The sequence below is a fragment of the Monomorium pharaonis genome, chromosome 1 (genome assembly GCF_013373865.1).
Source record: "Monomorium pharaonis isolate MP-MQ-018 chromosome 1, ASM1337386v2, whole genome shotgun sequence".
NCBI classification, from domain to species: domain Eukaryota; kingdom Metazoa; phylum Arthropoda; class Insecta; order Hymenoptera; family Formicidae; genus Monomorium; species Monomorium pharaonis.
The window spans coordinates 38,980,857-38,998,371 of NC_050467.1; the positions used below are offsets into that span (position 1 = coordinate 38,980,857).

Genomic DNA, 17,515 nt, shown 5'->3' on the forward strand with positions numbered 1-17,515 from the left:
TTAAGCCTCCATCGCCTGGAAATTGCGTAAAATAAACTAGTAAGCCCTAAAGGGGTTTGATATCGTCCATAAAACTTAAAGCGTAGAAAAATATGAGCTTCACTATTATATTCCCGCAAATTATTACGATTCGTTACTTCGAATATTCAGTACACTGCGGATAATCAATCGAATAATTGAATTCAATAATTAATTTGACAAATTAACAAGCGGTAGTGAACGATAATTAGAACGAAGTTTTTGTAGTATCATTATGAAGTAATGTCCCGTATTCAATAGAGCCCTGCGATAGAAGTTATATTAATTGTTTATCGGTTTTAATATACGTCTTACAATAACAATGTACCTTGTAGCATATTATATATTTGCGATACGATCGATAATATTCATCACACTATTTCATTATCGATGTCGCTTCTGTGTTTGTTATTATTTTCCGGCAAACAACATTTTCTTCATTTAAAATTGGAAAATACACGAGAAATTCTATTAATTAAACATCCATTACCAACATAAACGGTTTATTGCATATATATGTTTTATACTATATATATTATGTTATTGTACGTTATATTAAAAAGAACTCTAATTTCATTTGAATTGGATCTCTTTGCACAACCATTGTACAATATCTTGATAACGTGTTCTGGCGATTAATTAGAACTGAAAATTGCAATTGCAAGAAGTCATTAATTTTCAAGTAAGTCAATTGAATCAATAAAAATTTGTTAATAACGCATAGAATTCACCCGTTTAAATATGTATAATATTAATTTTCACGTGATATTGATTTTTATTATTATTCATCTGTCTTTTGAATTTTTATACAACCTATTTATACATCCAAGATTTGAAATAAATATTAACGAGAAATATGATAAAGGCCAATGAATTTTAAATTACTTTTATAAATAAAAGTTTATCTTAGAAGCTGGAGAACCATTAGGCCAAATGATAATCTACATTTGTATAATGGGAATTTTGCTGTATTTAATCGTTTAGGCATTTTTAATTGACCTAAAAGAGGAAAGAACGGGGATTAAATCCATCGTGAATCGAAGACGGGCATAATCCGATTTGAACACAAACGCAATAAAATCTACCTCGGTTGAAACTCAAGTGCTGCGGATTTTCTCTGGGAACTGGGTTAGACTAGGTTCAGTTCGAGGGTATCACCGACTCCCAGGGGGGAGTTCGGAGAGTCGACTAGCGGTGGCCAGAGATGGATTTTCCCGGGATCGCACACAAAGAGTTTTTTTTAACCCGCTCTCGTAAGTTTCGATGAACTTGAGCCTTCTCTTGTCCCTCGCTCAACGCTACGCCGTATTCAGCAACAGTAGGTTTTTCCTCGCAGCGCCGCACATAATCGCGAGATTACATAGAACGGTGGTAACGGCAAATTGGTGGAATGTACGAGGGCGAATTAATGAATGTAACGTGTACCCCGTTACAATCCAGGTGGCTTATAGCGCGCTGCTCAGTGGGGAGTTGATCAATAATTGATCTACTCAAGAAGTGCTCTTCGTAATTCCACTTGTCGATGAAGCCTATCTTTGGTATGTTCTCATTGAAGCTTGAGGTCACTCGAGGAAATGCCAGAAATAGCCAGTATCATATCGCGCAAGCTGCAACCAATTATCAAATAAACTGCCTACCAAGATCACCGAAATCTGCGTGGCAGGCAAACTTGAAATACTTGTTATTTCATTGTGTAAGCAGAGCATAATTATCAATAATAACATTCGCATATCTCTTGCAAATTTAAAACCTGTATATTCTACATTTTAATTATATTATTTATTTTTTAATTCCACAGTGTATAATAATATCTGTGAAATAAATTTATATAATATGTTTTCATTTTATGATATGTTAATTAATATGATGATCTAAATTTAATAATAACTATATCATCTTTTTTTTAAGATGTGAATATTACCATTAGTATCATCATTATTTTTATATTAAATATTTATATACAAAAAAGAAAATAATGCTCTTTATCTCGTTGAGAAATATTTTGTGAAAGCATTCAAATAAAATTTCTTGTTTTTATGGAGAATTTCTAATGGCTCAAGTTGTGTTCTAGGATAGGACACTCGATATCGGACAGACTAGTAGAATAAGTCGCGTCTAGTTAGACAAAAAGAAAGCGCTCCATTGCGAAATCACATTACGCGCAATATCGAACGGTCTTGGAACGAACATGACATTTGCATGAATGCCGTCTATATCAGACAAACAACAATTTTATGGCGGCAATCGAGCTAACGACGACGCTCGTTTTCCAGACGCGATTAATTTGTACGGATGCCTTAATCGATTCTGCGAACAAAATGTCGTAAAATATTAGCAGCAGATCATGATGAATTGAGAAATATGACAATTGATAATAACAATAATTGAAATAATAATGCCTAAATGACAGTCTTATGATATATAATATTGATGTTTGACATTTAATATCTTTGATAAATTTATGAACGATGGATGATGATTAGATTACGTTGTCTGTTGTGTGTAAAAATATAAAAAGTATAAAGATTAAGTTTAAAAATATATTTATATAAATATGTAAAAATTGTTTTTAATGTGATTAAAATTTTATATTTTTAGGTGAAGATGTAGAGTGAAGAAGATGTTGCATCTTACGGAGACTATCGGTATGTAATTTTGATATTGATTTCTTTTTTTTGCATAATCTCGACAATGACTTCAATTTTTACTGATTTATCAATTAAATGTATGCTGGATATACACTAAAAGAAAAATTTACTAGATTGAAATAAATATTTTTTTAAACTAGTACCAAGCAGAAGTTTTATAAAAAATAAGTAATATTTATTTTTTACGAAACTGCTTGGTACTATTTGGAAAAATATTTATTTCAATCTAGTAAATTTTTTTTCAGTGTAATAGTTGTTTTTACTTTTAAATTATTTATATCAATTAAATTACATATCTCTCTAAGTTATGTCATTAGTTTTAAATCAATATATTCCAATGCAGTATATTAATTTCATTGTCGCGATTATATAATCAACATATCAAGGAAGCTTATCAGGAAATGCGTTTGTGTGAGATAAAAAATATTCAAATGTATCACCGACCATACACGGCCCGCATGCGCACAGGGAGATCCCGCATTCCAACGGCATAATAATGCAACCGCATAATCGCGTGTTTAGTGTCTCGTCATGAGGTCCGGTCCCGTAGGAACGGCGCGACTGCGGCACTGCGCCGCATCACGACCCACTATTTCAGAATGATAAATTGACAGCGGACGCATATACGCACCAATGGGAGCGATCGCGCCCGTAAAATGAAATGCCTCTATTCCCAATTCGCATCGATATCTCGCCATTTGTTGGACGCAAAAAAAATCAATATCTATATTAATGTCGTAATTTTGATAGGTGAGAAAAATTTTCTTATTTTTTTACTCACACGGCGATTTTAAAGAAAGATCTATCATCATAAATGAGTGCTCTTATTAATGTTAATTTGAGTAATTATTCTTCACGTGTTTATAAATGAATCCACTAAAAGTAATCAAGAAAATTCAATATAAAATTAAGTATTTTATTATAGATTCCAGGAGAATTAATTTTGCATGTGAAACGCTATTCTTGACATATTTAAATCGTTGCGCTCCAAGTTGATGACAAATCGATCGATGAATGACAATGCGATTTAGTTCCGTTCGCAGGACATACGCGTACGTCACAAGAGAGTGTAAATATTCCGCGTGCGTTTGCACGCGACGCGATAAATTTACGAGCAAGCGAGCGCAAAAAAAAGTTGAACGCGAAAGCGACACGACAAATTAGTTCAATAGACAAAAAACGCGAATCTCGCGAACTGAAATCAATTAGTTGCGCACGAATGACAGCGCGTTTCTCCCTCGCTCGCACATCCGACCGCTCGCTCGTTCGCTCGGGTGGTATGCGTGCCCGTATTTCCTCCCTGGCTTGGCATCCGCGTACATACGCGTGCAGTCCTGCACGCGGTTGTTTGTCTTTGACAAACGTGCACCGACGGAAAACAGTGGACGCGTGGACGAGGTCAAGTACATCGGAGCGGAGAGTGGCGCAACATCGGTGCGTTACAGTTCAGATCGTTCACGTCCGTGTGTGTCGCAAATTGCGGAGCATCGCCGCGCCGCCCCGCGTCGGACGCACCCCGTTCTTCGAAGCAATTTTGTTTATGAGTGCTCCTTGACCACCCTCATGCATATTTATCCCGCGGCGTTATCGACGCGCTCGCGCGCTTGCCTGTAACTAATTTGATGAATCGGCGATATACCGCGCCGCGTGTGCGTTTTAATGCGAAGTGACACGACGAGAAATTAACAGCCTTTCGGCGGGAAAAAATGCGAGGCCCGCGTCGCGCGTGCGATCGATGGATCGATCGGTTTTTTTTTTTCGTGAAAAAATTGATGAAGTAGCGAGCGCAATTCGAAGCGATTAAGTCCACCGAGACTTGATTGCAATCGCTCTTCGATCGCACGCGCTCCCGCGCGACTGGATATACACTTTGTCGGCTGCGGGCGTTCGGTTAGCTGCCTTAACACCCTCAGTGTAGAAAAATCCGTGATGAATGGACTTCCGTCGTGACAATATTTGAAGCTCTGAATAATATCAACGAAATGCACGCGCGTCACATACGAACGTACGATTCACCCAAATTCCATTGAGAAATTATCTTTTATTAATCGTACTTTGTTAATAATGAAGCATTCAAATTATATATATATTATTTAGAAATTCTATTATAGATATACAATTTAAAAAAGGTACATATTTTAATATTATATATATATATATTATATATATATATATATATATATAGAGAGAGAGAGAGAGAGAGAGAGAGAGAGAGAGAGAGAGAGAGAGAGACCGGGAGAGACGGGGAAAGATGGATAGAGACCGTGAGAGATGGAGAGAGATGGGTAGAGATAGGGAGAGACGAGGAGAGACCGGGAGAGACGGGGAGAGACCGGGAGAGACGGGTAGAGATAGGGAGAGACCGGGAGAGACTGGGAGAGACGGGTAGGTTTTTCTTTGCAATAAGAAAATTTTTTGCTTATTTTTTTATTTATGTCATTGTAATAAATGAACGATATAACATTCTTCTTGAACACATTGCAACATATTTGACTGACAATTGTCTTTGCGATACTATTCTGAAATTAAACTCTGATTACGCACCTTTATCGCAGGAACTGCGATTACGAAGATACCTCTGCCGTTAATACAGACAAGTGCTGGTTGGCGTAACAGTTGTGTCTCCCCTTTGAGAGAACTGCACTCCTTGATCTTCGATGCGGTCAAGTCAACTAAGTTGCAGCCGCGTTCTCTCATTTAAATATCCGCTGCGAGCTCAAACTGTCTGCAATCTCCCAGCATGGGATTTCACGATCGAGTAATCGGAGTCGGGAAACTTCGGCGTGTGAACCGCGACCGCTATAGAATTCGCGTGCGATCGAATTCCGTGTCCGTGAGTTGCCGGAACTAAGAACCGATCTCTCTCGTAGAAGTGTTTACTGTAAGTATCCACGAGCTCTTTCAAATCGTGTGTATAATTACAAAATAGTGAAATAGCAAAGTTTGAAATTAAGATTAAGAAAATTAAATTAATTTGAAGTACTCACGAAGATTTAAAGGATATTTTAGATGTAGTACATGAAAAAAAGTAGCGCCTCTTTTTGGAAATTTTTTTAAGAAGTCTGCTGCACATATTCTTACACACCTACATCTATATATTTAATATAAATACCTACAAATTTTGTTATAGCTATATGTAAAACACACAAAAATTTACAAATATTTACTACATACATACATACATATATATATATATATTTTTTTTACAAAACTCCTGTTTCTTATAACTAATTAATGAAAATTTTACGCGATATCTTACATTTTATAAGTTACTCGTTAAGTAACAAAATTTGATATACGTTCTGACATGTTTAATATTCAACTATATTAAAATTATGTATAAAGACGCAATTTTTTGCTTTTGCATAAAAGTAAATTTATAGGACGGTTTTACATGTTGAACGCGGCGCTCTTCGAATTTATAAGATCCACGCGGAAAAAGACAGGTGCATTAATTATTGTACGCGCGTATTATACAAAAGTACGTGTGTACTCACGGCGGATTTGGTGTAATCTCTTGTAATCGCGCGTATACGCGCGAGATAACGCCAGCCAACGCCAGTTTCTAGGCCGACATTAGAGTTTACTTGGCGTCCATAGCGGCGGCGTGTTACCTGTCGGGAGTTAATTAACTTAATTAATGGATCGGCCACCCTGTCAGAGTTTGCTTGGTTGCTGCCCGCCCCGAGTATGCGACCGAGGCCCGGCAACAAACATCAAAGATAAATCGTCTAAGTTTCGAAAGGGGATTATTGAGAAACACACCTTGTATGTGTATGAATTCAGGAGAGTGTCATCAACCGAAGTTTCTCCAAACTGACAGATTTTGTCATGGCTTTTTTGCTTAATTCGCCGCGGGGATTGCGGGGCTTTAATAACGCGAACTGCTTTACTCTAGCAATGTTTATTTCGAGCCGCGCGAGAGCCTCGAGGCGTTACTGTAATTTCAAGAGCAAATAGGAAAAAGTTGAGCGTGCGGATCGGGAATCGTCCGTGATCTTATTTTTATCGTAATTGCCGGCGCAAAGAGAGCTAAGAACTACCTCGGCCGGCTTCTCGCAACCTTATTCTTCTTACGGAAATTGCACTCCCCCTCATCTGGCAGAATACATCTCTACGTGGGGGTGGGAGAGAGAGAACGAGGAGGGAAGTGCGCGGTTAGTGGATTCGGAGGATTTTGTGTCCTAAGCGTGTCATAAATCGAAAGTTTTCTGCTTCCCGCAACCGTACGCCAAATCGGATTATGAAATTGAATAGTTTTCCGACCCTAAAAGGATAGATGGGCGGCGGAAGGGGGCGGTGTCCTATCCACCGATTTCTTCCTTGAAATTTGCGTCTTTCGTAAGTTTACTCGGTTTTTTAAGAAACGAACGCTCTTGAACGACGCGCACATTGATCGCGATAAGGAAATAAATCGCGTCGAAATCGACGCTCAGTCCGTTTCTCTGTGAAATTATTATGTCATTTTACGAAAGGGGGGAAAAACATTACGTCCCGAAATAATTTCTCTTCATGTAAATTCAGTGTCAAGGATTCGTTGATTCTGAACTTTGTTTATCCACTATGAAATTCGTATTTTGCTAAACTGACACGTGGAAAGAGCGCTCACGTCCACTGACAACATAGCCCGTGAAAGCGGATGTAACTTCGCGTCATCTTTGCGAATAGCGCGCGAAATGAATAGTTACATTCGCCAGATGTATTTATCATGAAATATGCATGTGACATTTATGGCACTCGTATGCAAATTAATTCAGCCGCGTAGAAAACGGACAGAGAACGTGGATCAAAGGAACTGGACTTGACATGTACGCAGAGGAGATACATAGGTACATCGGCGTTGACGTTAATTACAAAATCATAGAAATATTCAAAGAGACAGAAGATCGAATGGGGAGAATGCGGGCGCGCCCATTCTCTTGCAATGGGCGTAATTCCCATCGACAATCATTTGCCGTCGCGGAATCGCAAATCGATAGCCGGTCTCTAATAGGTCTCCCGCGCGACGCGTATATCGCGAATATTATATTTGCAACGCTATTACTCTCCCGCTTGACAGTCGACAGCGGAAGTGTTTACCGCGTTTGTGAATTATTTCGTTGTAATATCGTGGCCGCACCGCGCGCCCGCCGTAACTGCTAAAGGAACACAATTAAACTTCAGAAATAAACGGCGGGAGAGAAGAGCGGGCGCGCACGGCTATTATGCAAATATTAGTTTAGTGCCGAAACTTCCGTCATAGAGTCGGCACGAAAAGAGCCGGCGCTCGAATACGCAACGACCAACTTATCGGTGGAAAAACGCGGCCGCGCGATAATCACTATTAAAACTTCGCGATAAAAGCGCTGGAAGAGAGGTAGAATTGTAATCATCTCTGTTATGTTTATCGCGACAGACGTACTTACAAACTGCGCAATCTCGTTACGTATAAATATCCTCCGGTGCATTTCCTTGGTCTCGCGAGAATGCAATTGATGGCGCGGATGCGAGAGGCAGAGATATCCGATTCTTTCAAGAAGAAGCGAGTCATTCGTTATTTCGCGATATTGCGCCGCGATGGAAGATTACGAAATTGCACAACTTTCGATATAACTGTTTAATTAGTTAACGATGTTGCAAGAAAAAGTAAGATTATAATCTAATCGTTGAAAATGATTAATTTTTACAATAATTATGGTAATAATGGTTAGAAGTATTATTTTTTATAGTTATTGTTGCTATAGCGTTAGTAATAATATATTTTTATGTTTAATTAGTAGTTCTATGAAAAAATATGAAAAAACTTTACTATAAATTGTGATAATTTTAAATATTGATATAGTAATATAATTAAGATATGCATGATAAAAATAAAATGAACATTTCTATGTAGTTTGTGCAATCACAATTACAATGAATATAATTTTTAACATTCTTACTATTTATGTTATATAATAATAATAGCTATAACTTACATGGTTAGAACAACTACAAATATATTTAGCATTGAAAATGCATATAAATTATAGTTAGATTATGGTAACTGTATTTATTACCATTTTTTTCTTTCAGGCAACAATGTTAAAATGCACCGTCAATCTATTCGCAAAAAAGCATACCCGTATTATTTAGCTCTTTAGTAAAATAATTTAGAGTTTAATAAAACGTCACGATGCCTCGGGCAATTTTTAATCTTTTTCCATAACGCTTGAGAAGGTGAATTGCTCGGGTTCTTGCACTCGCAGACCTTCAATTATGTTCCACGATCCATTCAGGAGGGTCTTCCATTCGCGAGGTCTATTGCAACGCCAAAGTAAAGTGATGAATGTTCGCGCCGGAAGGCGATCCGGAATAGGTCGATGCGTGAGGCTCGTTTCGAATATTGATTTCCATTTGGAATCGGATGCAAAGCAGCAGTGCTTATCGGATACTGCTGTCTCAGGTTGGCGCGACTCGGTTATACTGGGGCATATTTACATAGATTGCATCGAATCCGAAATAAGATGAACAACCGGCGCGAGGATGTTAAGTATTTCCTCTCGGAAATCAGGTCCTCGTAATTATATCGAATACGCGTACACGATATGAAGAATTCCAACATGGAACCTAGTGACATTATTTATCTAAATATTATTTTCTGTTGAAATTTTTTACAATATTGAATATAATAATGCATTATTTACTTCTTTTCTTTCTCCTTTCTCAAGTCAGACTTTTGTAACTAGAGATTGTGATTTCTATGTGATGTATACTCATGCATACTCCATGACTGTTTTGACAAAGCTTCTCGATGATTTGCCTTTGATGAAATAATAATGAATAGAAAATATGATATGTTTGATTTAAATGTTGGTTGAATTTAAACTTAAATTTTTAGCAGAGAATAGACGCACAACGCTTATGCTACAATACTATAAAATCTATATAAAGGTTTTAGTAGCAAAAATTAATTAAGAGGAATTAAAAAACTCTAATTACATTTTTCTGGCTATCAAAAATGTCATCATTATTCAAGAAGTTATAAATATTTTATTTAGTAAAAATATCAGACATTTCAGAATATTTTTAGATTACAAGAATAACTCTCGATTTATTAAAATTATATTTTTATTTTTGTTGAAATAAAAATTAAAATAATATATTTATTTGAGCGTTTAATTTTTGAAGCGCGCGCATGCAACTTTATTTTTGCAACTTATTAATCAACCATCAAGATTCGTAAATAGCTATGCTAATCACTGAAGCGAAATACCACAAAACGACATCCATTGTTTTCTAATTGCCTATGTTTGAATCTTCAACGGGATTGGAACACAAAGCGACAAAGAGGATAGCGAAGCGTCTTCCAGAAGTCTAAGTACTATTTCTCCAAGCGATCCTTACGCAGATATTACCACGTGCCTGGTATTCCGCACGTCTACGATCGCTTAATTGGTCGTTAACTCAACAGTCCCGTGATGATGAATGAGCTAGATTGTTAGAGAGTGAGGAAAGTTTCGTGGTAAGGTTGAAAGCTCCGCAGGATATTTTGATGAAGGAACCGAAATTCACCCAAAGTACACCAGAAGAAACGCTCGCTCGACAATTTCGTCTGCAACGAAGTTTGAAGCCGCTTATCGTTCTCTCGAGCATCTGAACGCGTCAAACAATTCGCTGAAAGCGAAGAACGCGAAACGCTCGCGGCATTCTTTTTGCCACATTCTGACAATCCCATCTACGACCATTTTACACGATTTGCATTTACGATAAGGCCTCACGTAGGACCGCATTAGCGGGACGAAAGCAGGATGGAGAATGCAGGACGAAGCTCTGATTAAATAAACAGCATTGGATAACGCGCCAGCGAAGTTGACCGTGCGAGGACACGAAACTCGGTAATACCCGAATTTCCATCCACACACATGAAGTTCCCTAATGCGTCTGGTTGTGTAACCGAGAGGCACTGGTTTCAACTTAAACACGCGCCCGTAACTCCAGATCAATGGCCGTAAAGCCGAGAGCGTGTTGGAGATTGAGGCAATTTTCGATCCCTGGCCAGACCAGCGCGACGAAAATTGCGACGCTGACTACTTGTAACTGAGAAATCAGATACAGTCAGAGATAATTGCATTATCCAAATATATAAAATATAAATAATGCTTTATACCGTCGCAATAGCAACGACATTAGAGAAATTAATTAGAATTAATTATTTTAAAAAATCGTAATTATATAGACTTTCTTTTTTCTTAAGATTTAATTTTCTAATTATTACACCACGCAATATTCTTGTTATCGCATCAGCCATATAGAGAGAACTCCGAGATTATAATTCGCCAATTCGTGTACTGCAATCTCGATATATTCCTGTATATTTCTGTTTTTCTATATGAGAAAGGTAGGTCGCGTTGATGGGAGATCCTCCGGCGCTTTCGCGACGGAAGAAACACAGTTCTTGTGTTTGCATACTATAATACTTCTGCGGGCTGCATCAAAACGAGGAGCGATCCGTTCGTCCCGTGACACCGGGAAAAACATGGGAAACAAGAGGCGGATCGCGCTGAGCGGATGAAAACGACTGGTCGCCATATCCGGGATGGAGGCCAGAAAATGAGGTATGACGCCGCGGAGGGATCCTCTGATTGTTATTTATGGTATACGGATTCGCGTCTAGTCACGGCGATATTTCAGGCAAAGTGGCGTCCGGGCGGTGCGGCGATGCGCGGCCTGAAAAGTACCGGCACTCGCGTCCTCTCCTCACCCCCCCCCCTCCCCCTCGGCTCTCTTCGTCCTATCGAATCTTACGGTCCGCTTTTCCTTTCCATTCCCCTCCCGCAAAGGGTGGTTGCACCTAACGCCTTCCACCCCCTTCCCCGTGGGGCCGATTACATCGATCGCTTTATGATAGCAGCCTTGTTACAGGGTCTCGAGGGAATAACTCGAGAGGGCCCGTATAAAATAGCTCCTTCCCTCATTCGCTTCCTCGACCGCCGGATGTAGGTATATCCTCGTCGAGAAATACCTCGCGAGAGCCTCTCCCGGGGCCGATATACAGGGTGCCGCGTAAATCGCGAGAACATCGAGGGCGTATTTTTCTCTCCCGGCTTCGGCCAGATTTTCGCGCGGAATCGCGCCTGCTCAATTCTCGATTCCGGCGCAAAGTCGGTTTTACGTCTGACGCCTCTATAACGTAGATATCGGCTTATCGATCAGTCGCGGTACGAATGACACGGTGATTATTCGTCAATCAAACGCATAGCTCTAAATAAGAGAAGACATTTAAACCAGGCAGAACGGAGAAATATCTAAAATATTTTTAACGATTTTGATTACTGCAAATTTGTTTTAAGAACATTTTGAACACCAATCTTCCCCGTACGTTCTGCTTGATGTGCGATAAGCCAGCGCTATTTGCTCGATATGCCGTACACGCGATTTCTGTCGAGACCGATATCAAGGGGCATTAGGCAAGTTTCGCAATTGGTTATGTAGTTACTGGTCACCGAGTAGCGGTCGTTCGAGCATCTCCGAGTTCTCTGTGTTCGCTGTATGAAATATTGTTAGCTCGTCGTTCATCGATCGCGCGGGGCGCTTTATTCGGTTGGACGAACGCGCTCTGAGAATTTTCGTTGCGGATGTTTTCCTCGCGCGCGAGAACGAAAAGAGCCGACGTAACGCAAGAATGATTAAGCAATTTCATTTTACTCGCTCAGACGTCATAGAAATTACCGCTCTCGTGTCGATGTACCATTCGCCATGAGTTTTCTTACTTCATGGATACAACTAATATCTCCCAGTGGTCTTGTTTTACCTGAGGGTACATAAACCTCGAAGCAGTCTCGCTCGATGCAACCGATTGCTGCCCGCAAATGCGGAGTTATAGGTTGTCGATATAATTTAAGCTTGCCTTGAACGCATTGTCTGCATAATCTTTAATGCACTGCATTATTGAATAATCTTAAAAGACCTGGAATATTTACGTAAATTGATTAAAAATTTATTGTATAGATATGGATGCCCCGTCTATTCTTCTGCATCTCTTTGTCACGTTTAATTATTGCAACAATATTGATATCCATTATAGTTGCCTAGCGGGACGCATTTACATCCATCATTCTGCGGAACTTAGCTTGTTGTACGGTCCCTAAGGAGCCCTTAATGTACATCACGATACACGTTTCGTTGTACATCGAATGTATGCGCCATATACATTGCAGTTAATTAGTTACCCTTTGACCTCTTTTGCGCGCACATATAGGCAGACACCTTAACGATCATTTACATATCCATTTACATATATCCTACTGTTACAGCAATTTCGCGCATCTCTCGTCGCCTGAATAATTCCACTTTGGATGGATCTATATACAATTCCGCGTCCTTGCATAATTATCGTCTTAGGGAGATATCGAAGGCTGAACACAGATCCTTCTATGCATAATCGCACACCATTTAGTGCAATTACATTCTTTCAAAATTAATTCTCGCTAAACCAGCCGGTTGATTTAGCATACGGAGCTTACTCGTATTCGTTTCGGATTCTGAATTTATTCAAAAATTGTTCGCCAAAATTATTTTTATTCATGTGATTTTTATATCAATACCAAATCGCGGACGTATCTATCTTGTGAACACTTAGGTATCCTACGAGGAATAAACGAGCACGTGGTAGGAAAATGCAAATTTTTCTCTCTCTAAAGAATTTTTATATTTATTTTATTCAGTAGCTTATCCGTATCATCTAAAGTTGTTACTTTATAGGACAACAAACGAAATTTAAGCTTAACAAAATTCTTGTAGACAAATATTTCTCTCCGCACGCCAACCTAAAGCCTTCATCGCGAATGCTTTACACGCCCCAGATTTATGGATGTCGACCTGTCGACGTATAGAAAAAAAAAATCTCCACTAGAGTAACAAAGCACGCGTGTGTCTTTTTTTATGTATTGAAATAAAAATACGCGATACTCCCGGTATTGCAATATTAGTAATGTATCGCAAGCAATATCTCACAAGTCGTGAATAAGTACCGTATTAATTCGTGGAAAGATCTATTGAATTTTTTTCTTTATTTTTTATTCTTGTGGTCTTTTCAAGCGCAATAAAAAAATAAACTTGCAACAGTAGTTTCTAATTTATGATACGTATATTTTCAGCAGTTTCTCGCTTTCTTGATCGAATCTTGTTCGCGAACGGAAAACGTAAGCTTCTTCCGCAATTTCTTTCCTCCCCACATTAGATGTTGAAAAACCTGCCGCGAGCAGGCATTGAAGTATTATTATTCTGAATCGATTAAGGGCGACGCATTAATCATACCCGCGGCGAGGCGAATCGTAAAGTGCGTGCCTCGCGAATGATATATAACTACTTTTCGCCAGTGTCGCAACCGCACGCACCAATAAGAGCGCAGAATTATCATCCCGGTTGATATTGAAAAAAAATTTTTTTTTTCTTCATTTAAATACTTGAAGATTATAGTTGAACAATTTTCCGCTTTTCACGCGCATTTTCACTTGTTTATTCCTCGGAGGGAAAAGTGCGTAAAGTCGCGCGTTTTTTTACCGTGAGTAATGTACGACGCCATTAAATAGTTATATACAACAGGTACTCTGAAGGGTAAATCTGCTGTCTTTTTTGTTACGAAAAAAGCCAAGCGAGCGCTGACTCATTCTTTTCTACGTTGTTTTAAAATTATTAATCACTTCAATTTAATCCTTTCACGTCACGTAAGATTTGTAACTCTTTGCAAACGCGCAAGAAACGACACGCGAAATTCTGTCAAACGCGGCGAAATCGCGTTTACGATAGTTGCTTTTACAGACGCGAGATAAAAATACAAACAACAGTACCAGCGACGTAAAACAATAAACACCGACACGTCGTCGGTATACGTCGCGCGGCGATGTCACGAAACGAAGAAAAGCGACAAACCACGACGGATTTTCAGGATCATTGCACGAGTAGGGGATTATATTGCCGGCTTCCTGATACCCGAGTAACACCTGAGAAGAAATCGCCGCGCTCTCCGAGGGCGACGAACGAGGATTGGTCGAGTAAAGTGGAAATGAAGAGGTCGTTATAGATCATGTTTAAACAGGACTTAGTATTCAAGGTATCAACATTTTTTCCCGTCATCCCTCAGGATAATGTTTTTCTTAGGAAGCTCCGGGATAATACCTCCTTCCTAGGAATTCCCAAGACAGCGGCCATTCATCTTACCCGTCGAGGTCGCCACTTCTTTCTCGTCGATTCTTACTTCTAGACAGGCAATCGGAAAATAATCCTTCTGAAGGATACAAGAGACGAGACACGCGCAATAAATTCGTCCGGCAGATTTGGCTCTGAAATTAATGCGTCGATATTAATCGCGCTTTAAGAGAACATCGTGTATTTAATGTTCTTCCTTAACTTCTTGAGCGCACGCCCTCGAATATTTGTGTCTGCGCATTTATTATCTTTTTTACTAAGAATTAAGTAAACAACGATTTTTATCCTCTTCCGAAAAAGTTTAGCGTCCAAGGAGCAGGAATCTAACGCGTTACCAATCTCAGTTCACACACGTTCTTTGATCAAGACGCCTCGAGAACTCACTCTGGAACACGAATGATTTAGTCGTGTGTCATGTGTGTCAAATATTTTTTTTATACTAAGAAATTTTTATTTATTTCTTTATTTTTAACTAAGAAAACTATTTAAAACTTTTATTTTTATAGCGGGAATTTCGTGAACTATAATATTAAAAAAGAATTTTAGCATTTATTCTTTAAATTAAAAAAGAATCTTTTTATTTTTACTTTTTATTTAGTACAAAACATTTTACGTAAGAATTAAGAAACAAAAAATCAAATAACTTTATAATGAATTAATAATAGAATTTTTATAATTAAAAAATTTTTTATAAAATATTTTGAGATGTAATACGTACATTCTTAAAGTATACTTGCATTTATACAGTCGGTATACATATTTAACCTAAATTTCACTCGTGGTCCAGAGAACGCAAAAATGTGCTATTCACTTTTCAGTCTATGAAACGCGTTTTGTGCGGCCGTAAAACCACACTAAATATTCACCGGCGCACAAAATCGGCATTGTAACTTTTAAATGTTGACCTGAACCGACACTGATTGGCTCGACGGCGTTGCCCGCGTGTCAATCGGCAACGCGTGTAACACACGGAGATTTTTGTCACCTCATTGTATCGCAATTTTATTGCAGCTGGCGATTTTTGAGGGGCGCTCTTTGCCCGGTAAATTGCCATTTTGATAAATTTGCAAGACAAATATCGAATTTATATATTTTGCGAGCTGCCGCGCTGAAAAGGTGGTCATCGCTGTTAATTCATCCAAAAACTGATTACGATCTACGCGATTACAGTTAATCGACATTAAATTATCGGCATTCATGCAACTGCACGCAGCAGCATTTATTTGCTTATTACATCAATACATTAATTTCCGTTTTAATTTATTATTTATCTAGCCCCGATACATCGACGTATTAATCTCGAATATTAACGAGATATATACTACCGCGCTGGGCGTTGGCCGCATCTTCGACGTGTGCACCCTATCAAGCCGATAACGTCCACCCTTTCCGCGTGGAAATTACAGGATGCATATCCCAGGAAATCGAATGACCTCGCTCCGCAGCTCAGCTTTGAGTGAACATCGAGGCGAAGCGAGGAAATTACGGGCGCGTTCACGGGTCACGATGCGAACTTAAGGGTGAGCTACCGCCACATACGAATCCATATCGTCCTTTTTTTACCAGACGCGATACAGGCATAAAAAGGGGCTGGCATCCTCATCGGTGATCGAGGGAACGCGGAAAATGTCACGCCTCGTAACGTTATTTCAAATTCGGGAAAGCAGGACGGCAGGATTGATTTAAATCTGTTTGTGCGCTGACATTCTGGATTAGCACATTCCATTTACATTAACGATATTTACTAGTTCTCTTTGAACGTGATATAAATACGAGACTATGAAACTATTGATATGGAGAGTTTTAACTTCACTTGGATTAGTATCAATTCATCCACGTCAGCGCAACTGACCACTCGGCTATTTTCTTCCTTATAGTTTCAACAGCAGCACGGGGAAAAAAATCTGGCGAATAAAATTAAAACTCTACGAATATCAGAAGTTCTTTTGTTCTTGCGAAACAGCAGTTCCGATAAAGTTAGTTGTGAGAACCGCGCGGTTGCGAGGAAAATCGCGCACAATCCAGTATACAGTGCCTATATGTCGTGCAATATGTTCACCAGATATCTTGATGTGTGTAGGGAAACTAAGAAACACAGTGTATCTGTGACCGACAAGGAAATGCGAGAATTATTGGCTTAGAAAGGGAGATCAATAGAGGAAAGGGGGAAGAGGACGGGCGAGTAGCTGTTTTTTACCATCTAATTTAATTTGCCAAAAGATCCAGCCGTTCTCGAATTTGCGACCCGTTTGCGTGCAAGAGTGGTCTCATCGCACATTCAGAAGATGTGTCGGCGCCACAGGCGACTCGCAAATCTCACAGCTCATACGTGAAACAACCGCCGAGAGTTCCACGGCGAGGTAGAGTCCAAGTGCGAAATTTCGCTCGTCGCGCGTCGTGGCGCGGTGAAACTTGCTCAAGTCAATCAAAGCTACACGACTGACGTCGATACACCCGCGATACCACGTAACAGATTCATTTCCTTGTTTAACTTACATTGTAGAACCCACAAGGTTCACATGCATACGTTTATACCTTACATTATCTACAGCGAGCGAGCGAAATGTTTGTCCAACTTGAGCATAACTAACGAGTTTCGAAAATGTCTGCAACGGATTAAATATAAAGTAGAATTATTATAAATTCTTAACAGTAATAGTCAGAACTAAGTAGATCTGTTCTTG

The 17,515-nt window shown here is 39.1% G+C and overlaps 1 long non-coding RNA gene across 1 annotated transcript; it reads right to left on the bottom strand.

Annotated features, from left to right (window-relative positions):
- Positions 1-5,096: 5,096 nt before the first annotated feature.
- On the bottom strand, positions 5,097-8,349 carry LOC114254716. The gene is made up of 2 exons (XR_003626042.2): positions 5,654-8,349; positions 5,097-5,545 (listed from the first exon to the last, which is right to left on the bottom strand). It is a non-coding gene; the product is annotated as an uncharacterized LOC114254716 (long non-coding RNA).
- Between the last annotated feature and the right edge of the window lie 9,166 nt (positions 8,350-17,515).